Source organism: Physeter macrocephalus, chromosome 7 (assembly GCF_002837175.3).
Source record: "Physeter macrocephalus isolate SW-GA chromosome 7, ASM283717v5, whole genome shotgun sequence".
NCBI lineage: Eukaryota > Metazoa > Chordata > Mammalia > Artiodactyla > Physeteridae > Physeter > Physeter macrocephalus.
The window spans coordinates 122,790,733-122,807,560 of NC_041220.1; the positions used below are offsets into that span (position 1 = coordinate 122,790,733).

The window sequence follows — 16,828 nt, forward strand, 5'->3', positions numbered from 1 at the left end:
CAGTATATAAAATGTTTCTTCAAAAATGCAACTCTCTGAAGAAATATGCAGTAATGTTCACTTATTTAGGCAAGGAGGCTGATCGTGCCTTTTCTGTTCCTTTAATCCCATGACAAAACGTCTCACGAAGTACTTTCAGTGTGGCTGGTCATGCTTTGCCAGAACAAAAAAATAAATATTTCAATTGCTTCTTCCTCACAAACATGCATAGAAACCATTACACATCTTTTACAGCTTGAAAGTGAAAAAACTCAGCATTAGAAGTCTGCCTTGTTTCTCAACACTTCCAGCTTTCAGAATAAAACTACATAGATTCTTTTTGCTTTTATAAATCTCCTTAAAGATAACATTTCTAGAAGAGCTTGACAATTACAGGGCTTGGCACATCAACCAAGTTTTTCTTTAAAGAAAAAGATGTAAATAAAGCAGACTGCTGTTTCATGGAAACTTGAAGAGCAGGAGGAAGGTGGCGATGAAGTGGGGTCATAAGGCCATTTTCTGCCATTTTCTTGGGGAAAAAAAAAGAAAAAAGAGAGAGAGAGATCTACTGTCTGTCCCTGCCCAGACGTTCAATGTGAAAACTAATCCACTGCTGAGGTTTCAGAAATGAGTTGTGAGATCTCAGAGTAGGAAAACACAGATAGTAGAATACATAAAAGAATCAGGAAAAGGATAAAAAAAAAACCATTCAGAATCACTCCCTCTGCACTGCCCTCTCCCGCATCTCTTGCCTCAAGGAAGCCAGAAGATGGACTGGACTTTCTTATTTCTGGTCTCTTCTGATCTGTACGCACGGCGTAGCTCTGGTGTCCCATGGACAGGGTTGTGACAGGATTAAATGAGGAAGCCATGTGCAGGACAGGCTACTAAGCCTGGCATAACTAACTGTTGTTACCACATCTGTGCTGAACAGCCTGTCCTCCAAACCACTCAGCTCAGGAGAGAGTATATTTAATAGGACAGTTATAGTCAGATAAGTGTGAGATAGGCTTGAGTTTCTAAAGGCATTTATTTATATAAACTTTCAAATTAGCTACCTTGTTACTGTAAAATGTTACTGTAAAAAATGATCTAGAAGACAGGGAATCTACCTTGCTGGAGCTTTTGACAGTATCTGATGGTTACAAAAGTTGACAGGTACAGTAAATTTTAAAACTATTCTAGGAGTTTGATTTAAATACACATATATATTCAAATACTGACATACACAATACTTTTTCTATATATATTTTTTGTTTGAAAAGCATAAAGTGATGAATGTGTATCTTCTTCAACTGGTAATAATAAGAAATAATCTGAGGGGACAAAAAAAGGGAAGCAAACAGAAAGATATAGGTACCGACAAGAGATTCTTAGGACAGTGAATGGAGAATCAGAATAAGAAGTGAAAGACAACAGAAAATGTAACGATAAGGTAGCTTTTTCTGGGTCAAAAATCCAGTCCTCAGTCATGACTTTGGTTGCTGCTCTGTTCTACAGCTTCAGCCTCGCAGCTGAGGAGATGATTTCAAGAGAGTTAAACTAGGGTTAAAGCCTGCAATGTGCATAAACTCCAGCCAAGTTCACTTCTCTCATCCTTTTATTTTCAAAGAGTTCAAAGGCTATAATTAAATCCCTGAGGCACTTTAGAAACAAAATCTTATGCAATTATTTGCTAGACAAAGCAGAGGTAATGGAAGGAAAATTAACCTTATTTTTACTGATATGATTTACTGAAAGACAGGCCCAGTCTAAAATGACTGTGTAATTGTCGGGAGCTACCACCTAAGCATTCCAGTTCCTGGCAGATTCAAACTTGCAGAACTGAAAATGAATGTCTAGTAACAAACTGGAGTCGAGTAATGACTGTATCGAGGCTGTAAAATACGCTTTCACTCTTCTGGAAACTGGATGATGGATAGGTAAGGAAGGTCCTCAGACAATTGAGGTGACAGTAAAGAATGTTAAAAGCTTTTTAACTGTTTGCATTTTCTTTTTGGGCAACAGGACAAGGGTTTCCAAATTACACCGTCTTGTTTCATCTCTCTTAGGCTATGCTGAAGACCATCAGAGATTTTTCTTTGCTCTCTCCAGATGTCTGCTTATCTGCTCTACAGTAGCTTGCATGAGCTCATAAATAGCTAATCTCACTTTTCTTCTGAGTTCAACTTCAGTGTATACAGCTTTAAAAAAAAAAAAAAAATCACATTACTTTCCAAAAAGTTGCCTAAGTTTTTTTTTCTTCTTACCAAGGGCATTATATTATACTTACCTCAGAGCTATTTTCAGACTTTGCAATTTTGTTTATAAGTGTGTTTTAATCTTTTGGCCTCTGGTATATTCCTGCCTGCTCTTTCTTTTCTCTTCTCTTAAATGGAAAAAGTAAAAGGATGGAGAGCCTTGCTCTAAAACCTTCATCTGGCTATTCTTGGCTCTGGTCCTGTGTGGCATGAGTTTATATAACACATAACTGATGGGGATGCTGGGGAAAGAAGAGGGAGGAGAATAATATTTGAATCTTTGGCCTGTATTTTTGGACTACCAGGGTTATGCCAAATACTTTATTGGTACTAATTTTAATTAAGATGCTTTAATTGAATAAAATGTATCTCTTTTTTGTGCATATGTAACACCATGGTGGATTCTGGAGAACAAGAAAGAATATAATTCATTGAGAAATTAGGTTCAGTGGTAAAACTTCTGGGTATTATTCCACGTAAAAGGAGTAGATAACAAAATGTATGAAGCAACAACTCCTCGGCACTACTAATACAATCTTTAAAGTTTTCCTGTATTTATATATTACCCGTTTTCTAAGTATTACTGCCACTCTCTTTAACATCTGTGCATTCGGTGCTGGGTATGCTGTGTGCCTTGGTGGGGCATACAGTCCAGTGGGATAGAAAGACATTAAACAAGCAAGCAGGCAAACATGCGATTAAAAGAGCAAGACAGGAGTAGAAAGAATACTTGGGAAATCATCATTAATAAAAAGTACCGCTAAACCATTCACAGATTGTAATCCAAAACAAAAACAGAAATGAAGCACAACCTAGAAAGATCCAACATGAAGAATTCTGGTAAAGTTTATAGCCTCTGTTTTTTTGTTTTGGCATCTCTATAACTAAGAAAAGTCTGAATACCCAAGTCTTGCTATATAGTCTTTGTCTTAGCAAAGTGATGAATAACAGAAGGCAGCTAAATATTACAAACTGATTATACCAAATCTGGAAAGCTGAAGAAAATATGAAGGTGTTCTTATAGCATAGATCCACTAGGTGGCACTGTACAACTAAAAATTAAAACAAAACTATATAATTTCCTCAGTAGGTAATAAAATACTCAAGATAATTATGCTACATTCATTTTATGTAACTATAATAACATTGACCTGAACTTACATCAGTTATTACCATCACAAAATGAAGAGACTTATACTTTTCTTGAAAAATCCTCTGATAATGGTTAACAAATATTCTGGGTGAAACAAAATGTGATGAAACATGAAATACAGGCTATTTTAAGCATGAATTACATAGAAATTACAGAGTGTGCCAAATTAACGGAAGATAATAGCCAAGAAAAAAACTTATTTTAAAGGTTTCTAATCCTCTTCCAACTTTTCCTTGTCTACATGTAGGAAGACGGCCACAGTGATGGGATAGGCAGCCCCAAGCACAGCAGGCACAGTAGGCCGCTGGTGGCAGCCCGGGAGGCGAGGAAGCCAGCGCCCAGCCCCTGCTCTCTGCGTTCGCGCTCGAGGTGCAAAATAACAAAGCAAAGACAAGGAGGCTTGCACCATGATGCTCAGCAGTGCACTGTGATGGAGAAATGACTTTCTTCCTGTTGGAACATCAAATCAGGCAACAGGGTGGCTGAGGGGAGACAGAAGACAGAGTGGCCAAATCGGGGATTTCAGGAACGCCCTGGCTTGGGAAGGTATTCCTGCCCATCTCCAGGATATTCCTGGGTGAAAACCGTCCCCCTCTCCTCTTTCTTCTTCCATTGCTCCACTGTTCACCTCATTTTTTTCAGGACGAGAGTTCACCTAAGTTCTAACGCACGCACACACATGCTCACACTTTAACCACCTACTTCCCCCTGTCTTCTAACACTTGTTTACTGATTTTGAAAAAATACACATTTCCCATTTTCAATGTATACTTCTCTTCCTTTTTTTCCTCTCCCTCTATTTCCTTCATTAGAAGTCTCCAGGAAAGTAATCAGTGTCCTGGGACTATACAGTTGTTCCCACATGACCAATATTCTACTTTACTAAGTGCCTGAAGGAAATATCTCAGCTAAATAATTACTAGTAATGGGAGAGACATTTTTGCCTACAGTGGTTCCTAAATCGGATCAGAAGATTTATAGCAAGAAGACCTACCAAAATGTGACACGGTCCTCCAGCTTGATAAAGGATCATATTCAACATCAGATTATATTCCCCAATAAATTTGATCTTTACAATGGTAAATATATATCTCTAGCAGCAAAGGTTTTGTGTTGTCAGATGTGATTCTGACACACAGCTACTTCTTTGGGATTGGCGTGCTGCTTATTTTTTGGATCTGTCTCAAGAGAGGTCAGTTGGTAATTTGGATTAATCAGGGGGTATAAGTAGAAGCATGAAAATGGTATGTGAAAAGATAATCCAGAACCTGTGATGAACAACTACCCTTTAAAAATGTTAAACATTCAGACTTAGGCATGCTGGAAGACAAGCAGAGTCGGATTCCCAGAGGATTATGCCCAGCAGCTAAAATGAAAAGAGAGTCTGTATCAACTGCACTTATTAAAGATATTTCCATAGGAAAGAGAAATGAGAAGGAGCTTGGGTGTGTTTTCTATTTTTGGCTTCACCATATATGACATTCAGTCAGCCTACATGGGCAGAAAAGTACAGGGCAGTAGGCTGCTTACTGTACACACGTTTTCTCAACAGCAGTTCTATTTTGTTGGACTCTTTAAAATAACAAGTATGGCATGAAAGAAGAATATTTTCTGAATGCCTTTTAAAAATCATGTTATGCAACCTTTAAAAAGAAACCGAGCCTGATAATAAAATCCTCAATGTACTGTAATAATTATGAGAATTATTTAGACTTTTAAAAAATGTTTTCAGTTGGCCCTAAAACTTGGCATTTTCATATTTCCAGAAAATTAACCTCTTGCTAGTTTCGGTATTCGTGGCACTTGAGAGATTATTTTCATTTTTTTCCTCTTCAACAATGCTGTTAAGTCTATTTATTTTTATTCTTTTAAAGTCTTTATTGAATTTGTTACAGTACTGCTTCTGTTTTTATGTTTCGGTTTTTTGGCTGTGAGGCATGTGGGATCTTAGCTCCCCAACCAGGAATCGAACCTGTACCCTCTGCACTGGAAGGTGAAGTCCTAACCACTGGACTGCCAAGGAAATCCCTGTTGAGTCTATTTATTCTTGTTATAACTATATCTAGAGCTTATATTGGATTTGAACATGTCTTTTATTTGGAAATTGGTCTTTTTTGGTTTGGGGGGGTGTGTTTTTATTTTTTGCTTTGGTCTATCCAGCATTGAAAAATCCTGGAAAATGTTACTGATTCAAATTTATAATATATATAAGATCATAACTATCATCTGTATGATTTATATTCAACAGTTTAAAATGCTTTCTTGTATATAAAATCTAATCCTCATGTTGAGATGCTAACAGCCCTGGCAGTGGAAATTATCATCCATGCTGTTCAGAAGGGAATGGACATGTGAGGGGCAGTGACTTGTCCAATAAAACTGCAGAGCTATAGCTTGAATCCCCATTCATTTTCTGTGCGAAACGTTCAGAAACTGCTTGCAGCTCGCTTCTGTAGAAAAAGCACATAGTTTCAGAGAAAGCTGCCATCACACACGGTCTGTGACTTGAACCAAGCCCTTGGTGGTCCCTGGTACCCATGAAGTGTCTCCTGCCATTTCTCTCTCTCTCTACAGGAGCTATTTTATATCTTTTTAACTCCATTTTATCCTTAAATAAGCTCTCCTCCCACCTCCCTCAGCAGATAACTTTGCTGCCTTGCTCACAAAGAAAAACAGAAAACCTCAGAGAGGAACTCCCGTGACTTCTCCCCACGGATTTACCAGCACCTACCTACGGTCTTCCTTTCTCCCTCCTGTTACAACAGAAGGGGTATCCCTCCCTCCTCCTGACTTCTTGTCAGTGACCTTGTCTAAACTGGGACCAAGTCTCAATCTGGACCTCAGGACTGGCTTAGGCATCTCAGCTGTGTGCTGCCATATGACCTTGTGCCCAACAGCACTCACAATGCTTTACTTTTCAGCATCACTGCTAAATTCTCAGACCCATGCCTCACATGTCTAACATTTGTTTTATCGCGTGTCTCCTATAGCACAATACCTGAGAGAGTGGGCAGTGATAGTTTTTGAATGAACAAACAAAATATCCACCAGGTACCCACAAATATACCACCATGACGACCCGGGGCAGTTCATGATAGGTGCTAAGCAAAAGGCACCGACAAAAGAAGAAATCACTTGTGGCGGGGGTGGAGGGGGGTGGAGGGGAACTGGGGCTCCGGGAGGCCAAGGGACAGGCCCCAGATCACACGGCGGGGGGTGGGGTGACCGAGGCCCCCCTGTAAGGTGCACTGTGTGCGCAGTCGGCTGGTGGCCCAGGACCCCTGCCGCGTCCGGGTGCCCCCTCGGGCGGCAGAGGCAGCAGCTGGTGGGGGGACGGGGGGGGGGGGGGGGGGGGGGGGGGGGGGGGGGGGGGGGGGGGGGGGGGGGGGGGGGGGGGGGGGGGGGGGGGGGGGGGGGGGGCGGGGTAGGGGGGAGTGGTCAATAAAGCATTCTTTCAAGGTGGGTAGTTACGCAGAGATACCTTTCCATTGACTGACAGAGAGGGAATAGTGAGAACAGCACAACTCGGGAAGAAAAGAAAGCCTGAGCTTGGTGTCTGTTGGTGGTTAGCATGCAAGTAGCCTAGTCCAGCTGAGAAGAAGGAAGATAAAGAGGAAGGATGGAGTGATTTTATGGAGAGTTGTCAAAGCCAGGTAGAGTAGTATGTCCTCACTGGCCAGGCTTCTCTCTCTCTCTCTCTCTCTCTCTCTCATCTCAAATCAGTTGTTGCTGCATAGTAACAATTCTGAGAGAACATAGTTAAGAGATTTCACCCTTCACGAAACAAAAATCATGTCTTTGGAAGAATGGTTGGTATAGGTTTTGAAACCTGCCTGTCAATTAGTAAATTCTATCATATGTTTTACAATTACCATGAGGGATCTTTAGAATTTCTGTTTGTTTCATCATCCCCTGTATTTTATTCAATTCCTAAAAACTTTTAAAAATAAACTCAAAAGATGTTTGAATATTAGATCTAATTTTTAAGGTAAATTTCTAACTATAAAAAAATTCACTCCTTAACAGCTCAGGTAAACCTCAGGTTCACCATGGATCCCCAGGGCCTGTATTTCAGAGTATATGCTCAATAAATATTTATTGAATAGATGATAAGAAAAGGAAGGAGGAAGGGAGCGGAAAAGGAAAAACTGAAGTCTGAATGAAAAAAAAAAAATGAAGGAAGAAGGAAAATACAGAAGTCACGTTTGGACATGAGGATATTTGCCAGTTCTTTTATCACAGAAGATTAGGTGTGGGTGTGAAAAACCTTAAGTATGTTAAATCAGTTCATCCCAATATATGCACAAATAACTACACTGGGAGACTCTTCTCTTGCAATGGCCAATAGCGTCTTAAAGCAAACACAGCTGTGACCTTTCTCCCCAGGCCCTCTAATGCCAGGGGGACTTTTTAGTGGGAAGGTCAAATTGAACTATATGCTGAAGTCTATGAAAGGGCTGCTCCTGGTGACGGGGCATCCAGAGTTTCGAAAGGGAAAATAAATATCAGTGCAGTTCGGAGAGCACCATAATATCAGTTTTCCTGAATGGAAGTCATAGTTCATGACTAAATTATAAACCGTGAGAAATGATTCTTAACCAAAAACTGCTCTATTTGGATTGGGTTATGCTGATGCAGTCTTTCAAGTTACGGGTATATTTGCAAAGATCAGAATCATTTTTCTTCCTGGAACACATGTTGGCAATTTGAGTAAGACATTCCCTCTCAAGGAGCTATGATATTCAGGAATTCTATAGCTGAGAGACATTTTCCCACATTCCTTTCAAACTTTGACCTATTACAGTTTATCTTTGGTCCCTAAGGAAGAATTACATTTTGTTGTCTAATTATAGGCCACTTGCAGAAGCCATGTTTAATTGCTTCAATTGCTATAAGAACGCACAATGTTCTGCAGATGATAAAAATATATTGTAGACTTTAAAACCCTATGAATCAAGTTTGTTTCTTCCATAACAAAATGATTGGCAGTTTTTTGTTCCTCAAAGGAAAGTTGTAAAATACTCCACTTTAAAGATGAAAGCGTTAAAAATAATAAGCCTAGAGGCAAACTTCCTTTGTCTCTCTGACAGAATTACAAGTCAGCCAACGTCTTCCCTCCATTTATCTCACTTCTTTATGGCCATGAAAACACCTTCAAAATGTTCCCCCCTATGCATGAGTCAAGTCTATTATTTAAATGACATACCTGTCTAACCTATTCAATCAGAAACCTGCACTCTACCCCCTCCCACGGGCAGGTCTCATCCCCCAATCTGCTCTACTTCTTCCTTCCTCCATTTGTTCAATGATTTTCTTATTATCAGGTTCATTGTCTTGCCTCTTTCTGTTAAAATGTGAGCTCGATGAGGGCAGAGGTCTTTGTCTGTTTTGTTCACTGACATATCCCAGGACCAAGAAGAGTACCTGGCACATATTGGGTAAAGAGTAAATGTTTGTTGAATTCAATACCTGTTGAATAGCATAGAAAGAAATAAACCCACGCACCTACGGTCAATTAATCTATGACAAAGGAGGCAAGAATATACAATGGAGAAAAGACAGTCTCTTCAATAAGTGGTGCTGGGAAAACTAGATAGATACAGGGAGAAGAATGAAATTAGAACATTCTCTAACACCATATACAAAAATAAACTAAAAATGGATGAGAAACTTAAATGTAAGACCTGATACTATAAAACTCCTAGAGGAAAACACAGGCAGAACACTCTTTGACATAAATCGCAGCAGTATCTTTTTGGATCCATCTCCTAGAGTAATGGAAATAAAAACAAAAACAAACAAATGGGACCTAATTAAACTTAAAAGCTTTTGCACAGCAAAGGAAACCATAAAGAAAACAAAAAGACAACATACAGAATGGGAGAAAACATTTGCAAATGATATGACCGACAAGGGATTAATCTCCAAAATATATAAAGAGCTCATACAGCTCAATATCAAAAAACCCAAACAACCCAATCAAAAAATGGACAGAAGATCTAAATAGAGATTTCTCCAAAGAAGACATACACATGGCCAAAAGGCACATGAAAAGATGCTCAACATCACTAATTATTAGAGAAATGCAAATCAAAACTACAATGTAATATCACCTCACACCAGTCAGAATGGCCATCATCAAGAAGTCTACAAATAATAAATGCTGGAGAGCGTGTGGAGAGAAGGGAACCCTCCTACACTGTTGGTGGGAATATAAGTTGGTACAGCGACTATGGAGAACAGTATGGAGGTTCCTTAAAAAAATAAAAATAGGGCTACCGTATGATCCTGCATTCCCACTCCTGGGCACATATCTGGACAAAACTCTAATTCGAAAAAATATTTTCACCCCAATGTTCACAGCAGCACTATTTACAATAGCCAAGACATGGAAGCAACCTAAATGTCCATCAACAGATGAATGGATAAAGAAGATGTGGTATATTTATACAATGGAATATTACTCAGCCATAAAAAAAGAGTGAAATAATGCCATTTGCATTATAAATATGAGCTAATAAATTTTCTATCCTTTTCCATTATTTCATGGATTGTCATACTAAGTGAAGTAAGCCAGACACAGAAAGACAAATATCATATGATACCACTTATATGTGAAATCTAGGAAAAAAATGACACAATGAACTTATATACAAAACAGAAATAGAGCCATAGACATAGAAAAGAAACTTATGTTTACCAAGGGGGAAAGGGGGGGAGGGATAAATTAGGAGTTTGGGACTAACACACATACACTACTATATATAAAACAGATAACCAATAAGGACCTACTGTTTAGCACAAGGAACTATACTCAATATTTTGTAATAATCTGTAAGGGAAAGGAATCTGAAAAAAAAATATATATATATATGTGTGTGTGTGTATGTATAACTGAATCACTTTGCTGTACATCTCGAACTAACACTACACTGTAAATCAACTATACTTCAATAAAAAAAGAAAAAAAAATTATTGTTGAAATAGAGTAAGTAAATTAGTAATCCTTCATAAAAATGGATACTGCTTATCATATCACAAAACAATGTATTATTGCCCAGATTATGTTGTACAAAACAATTGAAAAATTCCTAAAAATGCATGTGATTATACAATTATAAAACTGATTCTGTAAATAAGGATATCATAAAAGTCAAATTACTATTTCCCTTTTCAGAGTTGACACCTACAGAAGCTACACGTTTATCCAAGCATATCCAAGCTTTTTATATGAATTGCTTTTGGAGTGGGAAAAAATACAGGACTCTAAGATTCATGCAGTCTGATGTGCTATCAATGTCACCATCCCTGGTGGACAACCCCATGCACTGGCCAGGCCACTTCCAAGTAATGCAGCAAATCATCTTTTGTGAGTTAATTTGATCTGGGCAAATGGACCAAAGCCGTTGGGAGGTAAGACCTGAAAATAGGGTTTTAAAAAAAGTTGAGAAGAAATTTTTAATTTAAAAAATGTGTGTGACCAATTTGAAAGCATCTAGAGAAATGAACACATTTATATATTTATTATATATCAATAATGAGCTGGAAGGAGAGGAAAGATGACTTTTTAATTTATCAAATAAATAATAAAAATGGATAAATATGAGCTAATAAATTTTCTATACTTTTTCTATAGGAAAAGGAGAAATGCAGACAAAACTGATATTTGAAGTACTTATATAAAAGAGTTTTTCAAAACTTTTTAAACTGTGGAGGAGAAGAGAGTATGGAATATAGTAAACAAAAAGAAACTTAAATCTCATTCTCATGTTAAAGACTATGATATACATCAATTCACCTTGGTAGTTCAGTTCTGGATTGAGAAGAGTGAACTTGGGACTTCCCTGGTGGCGCAGTGGTTAAGAATCTGTCTGCCAATGCAGGGGACATGGGTTTGAGCCCTGGTCCGGGAAGACCCCACATGCCGCGGAGCAACTAAGCCCGTGCGCCACAACTACTGAGCCTGTGCTCTAGAGCCCGCGAGCCACAACTACTGAAGCCCACGTGCCACAACTACTGAAGCCCAAGCACCTAGAGCCCGTGCTCTGCAACAAGAGAAGCCACTGCAGTGAGAAACCCATGCACTTCAGCGAAGAGTAGCCCCCGTTCGCCGCAACTAGAGAAAGCCCACGCGCAGCAACGAAGGCCCAACGCAGCCAAAAATTAATTAATTAATTATTTTTTAAAAAAGAGTGAACTTTGTGGTGGATGAGTTCTATGATATCTACATACACTAGAGTTTATCATTATGGCTCTTCTGTTTTACCTGTATTTTGCAGACATATTGTTCAAGAACGTCAAAGATGCTCTTATTTTCCCAAATAATAACATTTTAAAGATTTTAATCCTTTTTTTAAACATGTATGTCCATATATCCTCCCCCCCTCATAAATACACACACACACACACACACACACACACACACACACTATATCTTCACTTTATAGTTTCTTTCCATATCAATGCAAAGAAACAAATACTGGACGGGAGAATAAAGTGAAACCTAAGCTAAACGTATGAAGAATTTTACTGTCCAGGAAATTCTTTAAGCAACTATTATCCTAGTCAGCACAACTTGGCTCCTGGATTGTCAGTTCCTTTTTAAATTACCTTGGAACTTGTCCAGTAGCAAATGCAGCATTTTTACATAAAGTACATGCTCAATAAGTGTTTCAGCATAGATCTCTATGTGAAAATCTCATCAAATTACTTGGCCTCAAAGTCTAATTTACTTCCAAATACAAATGATATTGTGGAATGAAACTATCATGTTAAATATTTATTTAGCACAAAGGTTTTCCAGGAACTGTTTTAGGTCTTGGGAATAAAATAGTGAGGAAAAATTACAGGTGGTCCTTACCCTCATAGAACCTAGTGGGAGAAAGACAGGAATCAAATACACAAATACAAAATTGCACACGGTGATACATAGTATTAGGAGAGCTCCAGGGAGTATAATGTGGGGTATCCTGGAAAGCTGTCAGGAGGAGGTGACCTTGAACTGAAATCTAAAAGGTGAATAGTAATTAACTAGGCTAAAAGGACAGGACAGTGTGTGGGAGATGGAGAGAAAATTATTCCAGCAAATGCCCATGAAGCACCTTATGAAAAAACAAAAGCTACAGAAATGTTTCTATAACGGTGGGTGTTTATCATTTGAATAGTAAAAACAGAAAATAGTGATGTAATATCAAATGACAGAGACCATGCAACATTTTTTAAAAAACGTAAATGAGTAGCTCTTTCCCTTTTATATGAATATAAATTGTGGCATCCACATCAGTTTCCTCCTTCTTCTTATGTAAGACATGTAGCTAGAATCACTGAAGGGTTATGATAATCTCTCTCTTAGATGTATACACTTCAGGTAAATTTAAATTACTGTAGTTTTCATACTTCTCTTCCTTGCACATAGTAGAAACCCCAAATCAATGATTGTTGGATTAAATTAAATTTTCCAAAGAGGAATTTATATGGTACAGCAAATAATCACAACTAATGATAAAGATATCATTTCTCATACCAGTTTATTTTTAAACAACTAAGAGTTAAGTGGTGTTATAATTTTACGAGAGAAATGAGGTTCAAAAAAGTTAAGCAAAAATTTTCAAGGTCATACTGCTAGAAGTGGTAGAGTCAATTTGTGCACCCAACTTCAACTGATGCTCAAATTCCTGCCTGTACCACCTTACCCACACGACGTTCAATTCCTGACAAAGAATTGGTCCCCAAATCACTTGTGCATCAGACAAACTTGGGTGTTATTTTCAAACATTTCATGAAACGATTTCAAATTACAGGTTTGCATAGGGCTTTCTCTTCCTTCCATCCTTAAAAATACGACTTTATTAATTTTTTTAGCCTTTTATTCAGTGAGAACTTGTTGCTTAGGAAACTTTCAAATAAAAATCTTTAGAATTTTGACTTTTGTATACTTGAGCACGGAGGAGACACATCAACTGCAGAAATTTTAAGTTCCTTTATTACCTAAATATCCATAAAATGTGACTGAAGTTAGTAATAACGAAGTAGTGTAGAAATAGTGTACTTCACTGATTCTAAAATCTCATCAAAGCTTCCAACTCAACATGACACAATGCTAAGAAGTCATTGTTAGGAAGATATATTTCTCTTTTAGAAATGTTAAAATGTGAAGAAAATGTGGGCCTTAGAATTGATGAAAATGATAGTGAGAAGCTCTAAAATACTTCCTCTCCTGTGGTGGCTCCTCACGGATGGCCAACATTCTACATCCAGGGAGCCTGGTCTCCTCGGCTCCTATGTGATAGATGCTGTATACTCAATTGCCAGGCATTGAAGGTCATAAAACCCACACCTGGATTCACTGAAAGTTAAGCCAAGGAAGAATGCTTTCTTTTTCATTCTTGTTTCTCCTGACGTTACTCTCCATTTAATTAAAAAAATAAATGAAGAGTTACATGAATAATTCTATGATTGAAAACATAAGCTTGGTATATTTAAACTTCTAAATTGTAACTTAAAATAGAATTCTAACAACCTTTGCCCCGACAAATGTGACTCTCCCTGTATGTCTGCTGTAACACCATTCTAAAAAGAGATTACGTTCTGTTCTTCAGCTGCCTAGCTTTTTCATAGTACTTTTTCATAGCACTATACAAACAGTGGCCAAAATCCTTAAGGGATAAGATTTAGTTTCTAAAGTAACTTTATACATTAAGTATTTTAAGTGTTATATTCGTAATTCTATTTCTACACGAGTACATAGATTTTATTTTTCCAGGTTTTTATATTAATACTTTTAAAATATTGCACTAAGGCAAACAATTTAAGACTACAATGCACATATTAAAAAATAGATTCAAGTTTTTGAAGCTTTCATTTTAAAATAATTTAAGATATAAGTCTTCTTTAAGTTCTTCAAAGGACACAATATTATGCAGTAATCAGTTTCATTTCAGAGCATATTTATCACTAAAGCTAGCTAAATTGGGGCTATATATAAAAATGCATAGTCTCACAATCTTCATGTGCTTTTTAAAGTGAATAATATACTACAGATTTCTTATACTGAAAGCATAATATAAATGAAACCCCTTTGGGTTGGGTTGCACAACATATTCACATATATTTCTCATAACACATAGGATGTGTGACAAATACACGGTAATGCACGCTGAAAGTCCAATAAAGAGTGGAAAAGTAAAGTAGACACTAGCAGCCTTCTAGATTTATAGAACATCGGAGCCAGGCTTCTCCCTCTTGGGAATGGCAGTCCAAGGTCACAATACAAGGCACAGCGGAGACCTACAGTCATTTCCTGGCTCCTGATCCAATAGGTGTTCCACCTATTGGTTACTATCTATGGTGCTTTGGAGAAAGTAGTCAATTTTTATTGGTTTCTGAAATATCTTTATATGATCAACAATTCTTCCTACTTGTTTAGCTGTTCTGCTCTATAATGAAATATAACCTCTCATTAATGTGACAGAATATATCTATGATCTCTCAAATGATTTTTTTTCTTTATCCACAGAGTTTGTCAGAAGCCTAAAATACCTAGAAATCAACCACTGTTCTGTAGTTTGATTTGTCTTTGTCTTTTAAATGTCATGTCTACCCAATCCTCAGAAGAGTGCATTTACTCACCTAGGACCTCTACTGTATGCCCAGCCCACTGCCAGATTCTGGATGGTCTTTGCCTTCAAGGAGTACTAAGCAGCAGCTTGAAGTCAAAAGACTTCAGGAAAAGAGGTCTAAGATGGACATGTCAAGATAACTCACAAGCTTGCAGAAACAGGAGGCCTATTGCTAAAACAATTGCCAGCAAGAAAAAGGAATGCTATTTTATGTGTTTAACCAAATAAAACCTCAACAAGACAGATGTTGCTGAAAGAACTTGGAATTTGGAAACTCGAGTTCCAGCAGCATTACTTATTAGCTGTGTGACTTTCATTGCCCCAGAACCTGTAGAAATTCTATGTCTATAAAACTCGGATAACACCCATTTCACAAGCTATCTTCCTTTAAAAAAGTTGTTGACACACCAACAAAATACTACAGTGAGGCAGAATTTTTTTCCTTTGATGCATTAAACAGCAGTGGAAACTCTGCCTAAACTCTGCCAACTCATGCCAGCAAGATTGGCTAAGTCAAGTGCACGACCAAGCAACTCTTTCTGCAGGTGATGGATGTGGATGTAATGTGTTGGTGTTTAGTTTATTCTCTTACAGTCTTTTCCCTTTTTGTTAACCTCATTTGTCAGTTCATTGACATCCATCCCTTTCTCTTTCCAATGGCATCTTCTTCATACTACCGAATCTATCAGAATATGAATAATCATGAAGAAAAATAATTTAAACAGCATTTAATAACAGTACAAACTTCTTTATTCATTAAGTCATAACTAACATAAAATTTCCCTGAACCTAAACTCCAAAGAATGAGATTATTTCCATTACAGCCTTTTTCACACTGTACAAAAATTAGCTCTGTCCCAGCAGATATTCTATACGTTCTAGACAAGAATAACTGGTCTTGTTTTTCCCCATGTTCCTAAAGTCCAGCTCAGTTCCTATAAAGTAAGTAGGGGATTATAAATCAAGTGAAGTTTAAAGTCTTGGATAAAAATTTATCTGATTAAACTAATTCAATAAGAAAGGAAATTACTTTGACTGTTATATCCGTTTATAATCTAAAAAAAAATACACAGATATTCCTGAATCTATTCACAGATGGAGTAAAAGCTTCTGCCATCTGGTTTATAGGTGAAATTATTTAATTTCATGTATAATTAGATGATGTATGCACTTGCCCAAAATCTAAAGATTTCCTGTTTTAAAGAAAATTCAAAATTAAGTATAATCTTCAATCCTTTGTGCTGGAAATCTATACCATTTCTACCTCAGTCTTAAAATACGGCATCAAAAATAAAATCACAGGTTACTAAGCAAAAGAGCTTACAAGATAACTGATTACTTTTGCTGAAAAAATACCTCATAGTTAATTATATTAAATATGGCAATGGGTTTCACATAAAACACATAACAAAAAAAGTTAAAATTTATGGTAAGGAATATGAAATATTAAACAAAGATGACACAGATATGCCCTTGGAAATAGCATACATCTCCAAAGCAAACGCTCACAGAGAACATTCTCAGATGGTAACTGCCTGGGTTAGGTTTATTTTTATAGTCCATTGCTAACACCATGACAGGCTTTAAAGGTTCTGTCAAACAAAAGAACTGACTTAAAAAAAAAAACAACACAAAAGTGTACTAAATAAATCCTTTTGATCAATGCCATATCAGGATATCTTGAAGGGTATCTTTTTTTAAATTGCAGTAATGATGGTAATATTAGTCACATAAGGAATAAAATCCTTATCTGGATTTTCCTTATAGGAAAGTTTTACTATACCTAAAAATAAGCAAGCCATTTATTCTAGAGGAAAATAAATTAAAATGCTACTCAC

The 16,828-nt window shown here is 37.3% G+C and overlaps 1 protein-coding gene across 2 annotated transcripts in view; it reads right to left on the minus strand.

Moving 5' to 3' along the window:
• SEC24D (SEC24 homolog D, COPII coat complex component) overlaps nucleotides 1–16,828 on the minus strand; it is a 112,092-nt gene that overhangs the window by 45,248 nt on the left and 50,016 nt on the right. The gene's annotated exons all lie outside the window — the stretch shown is intronic.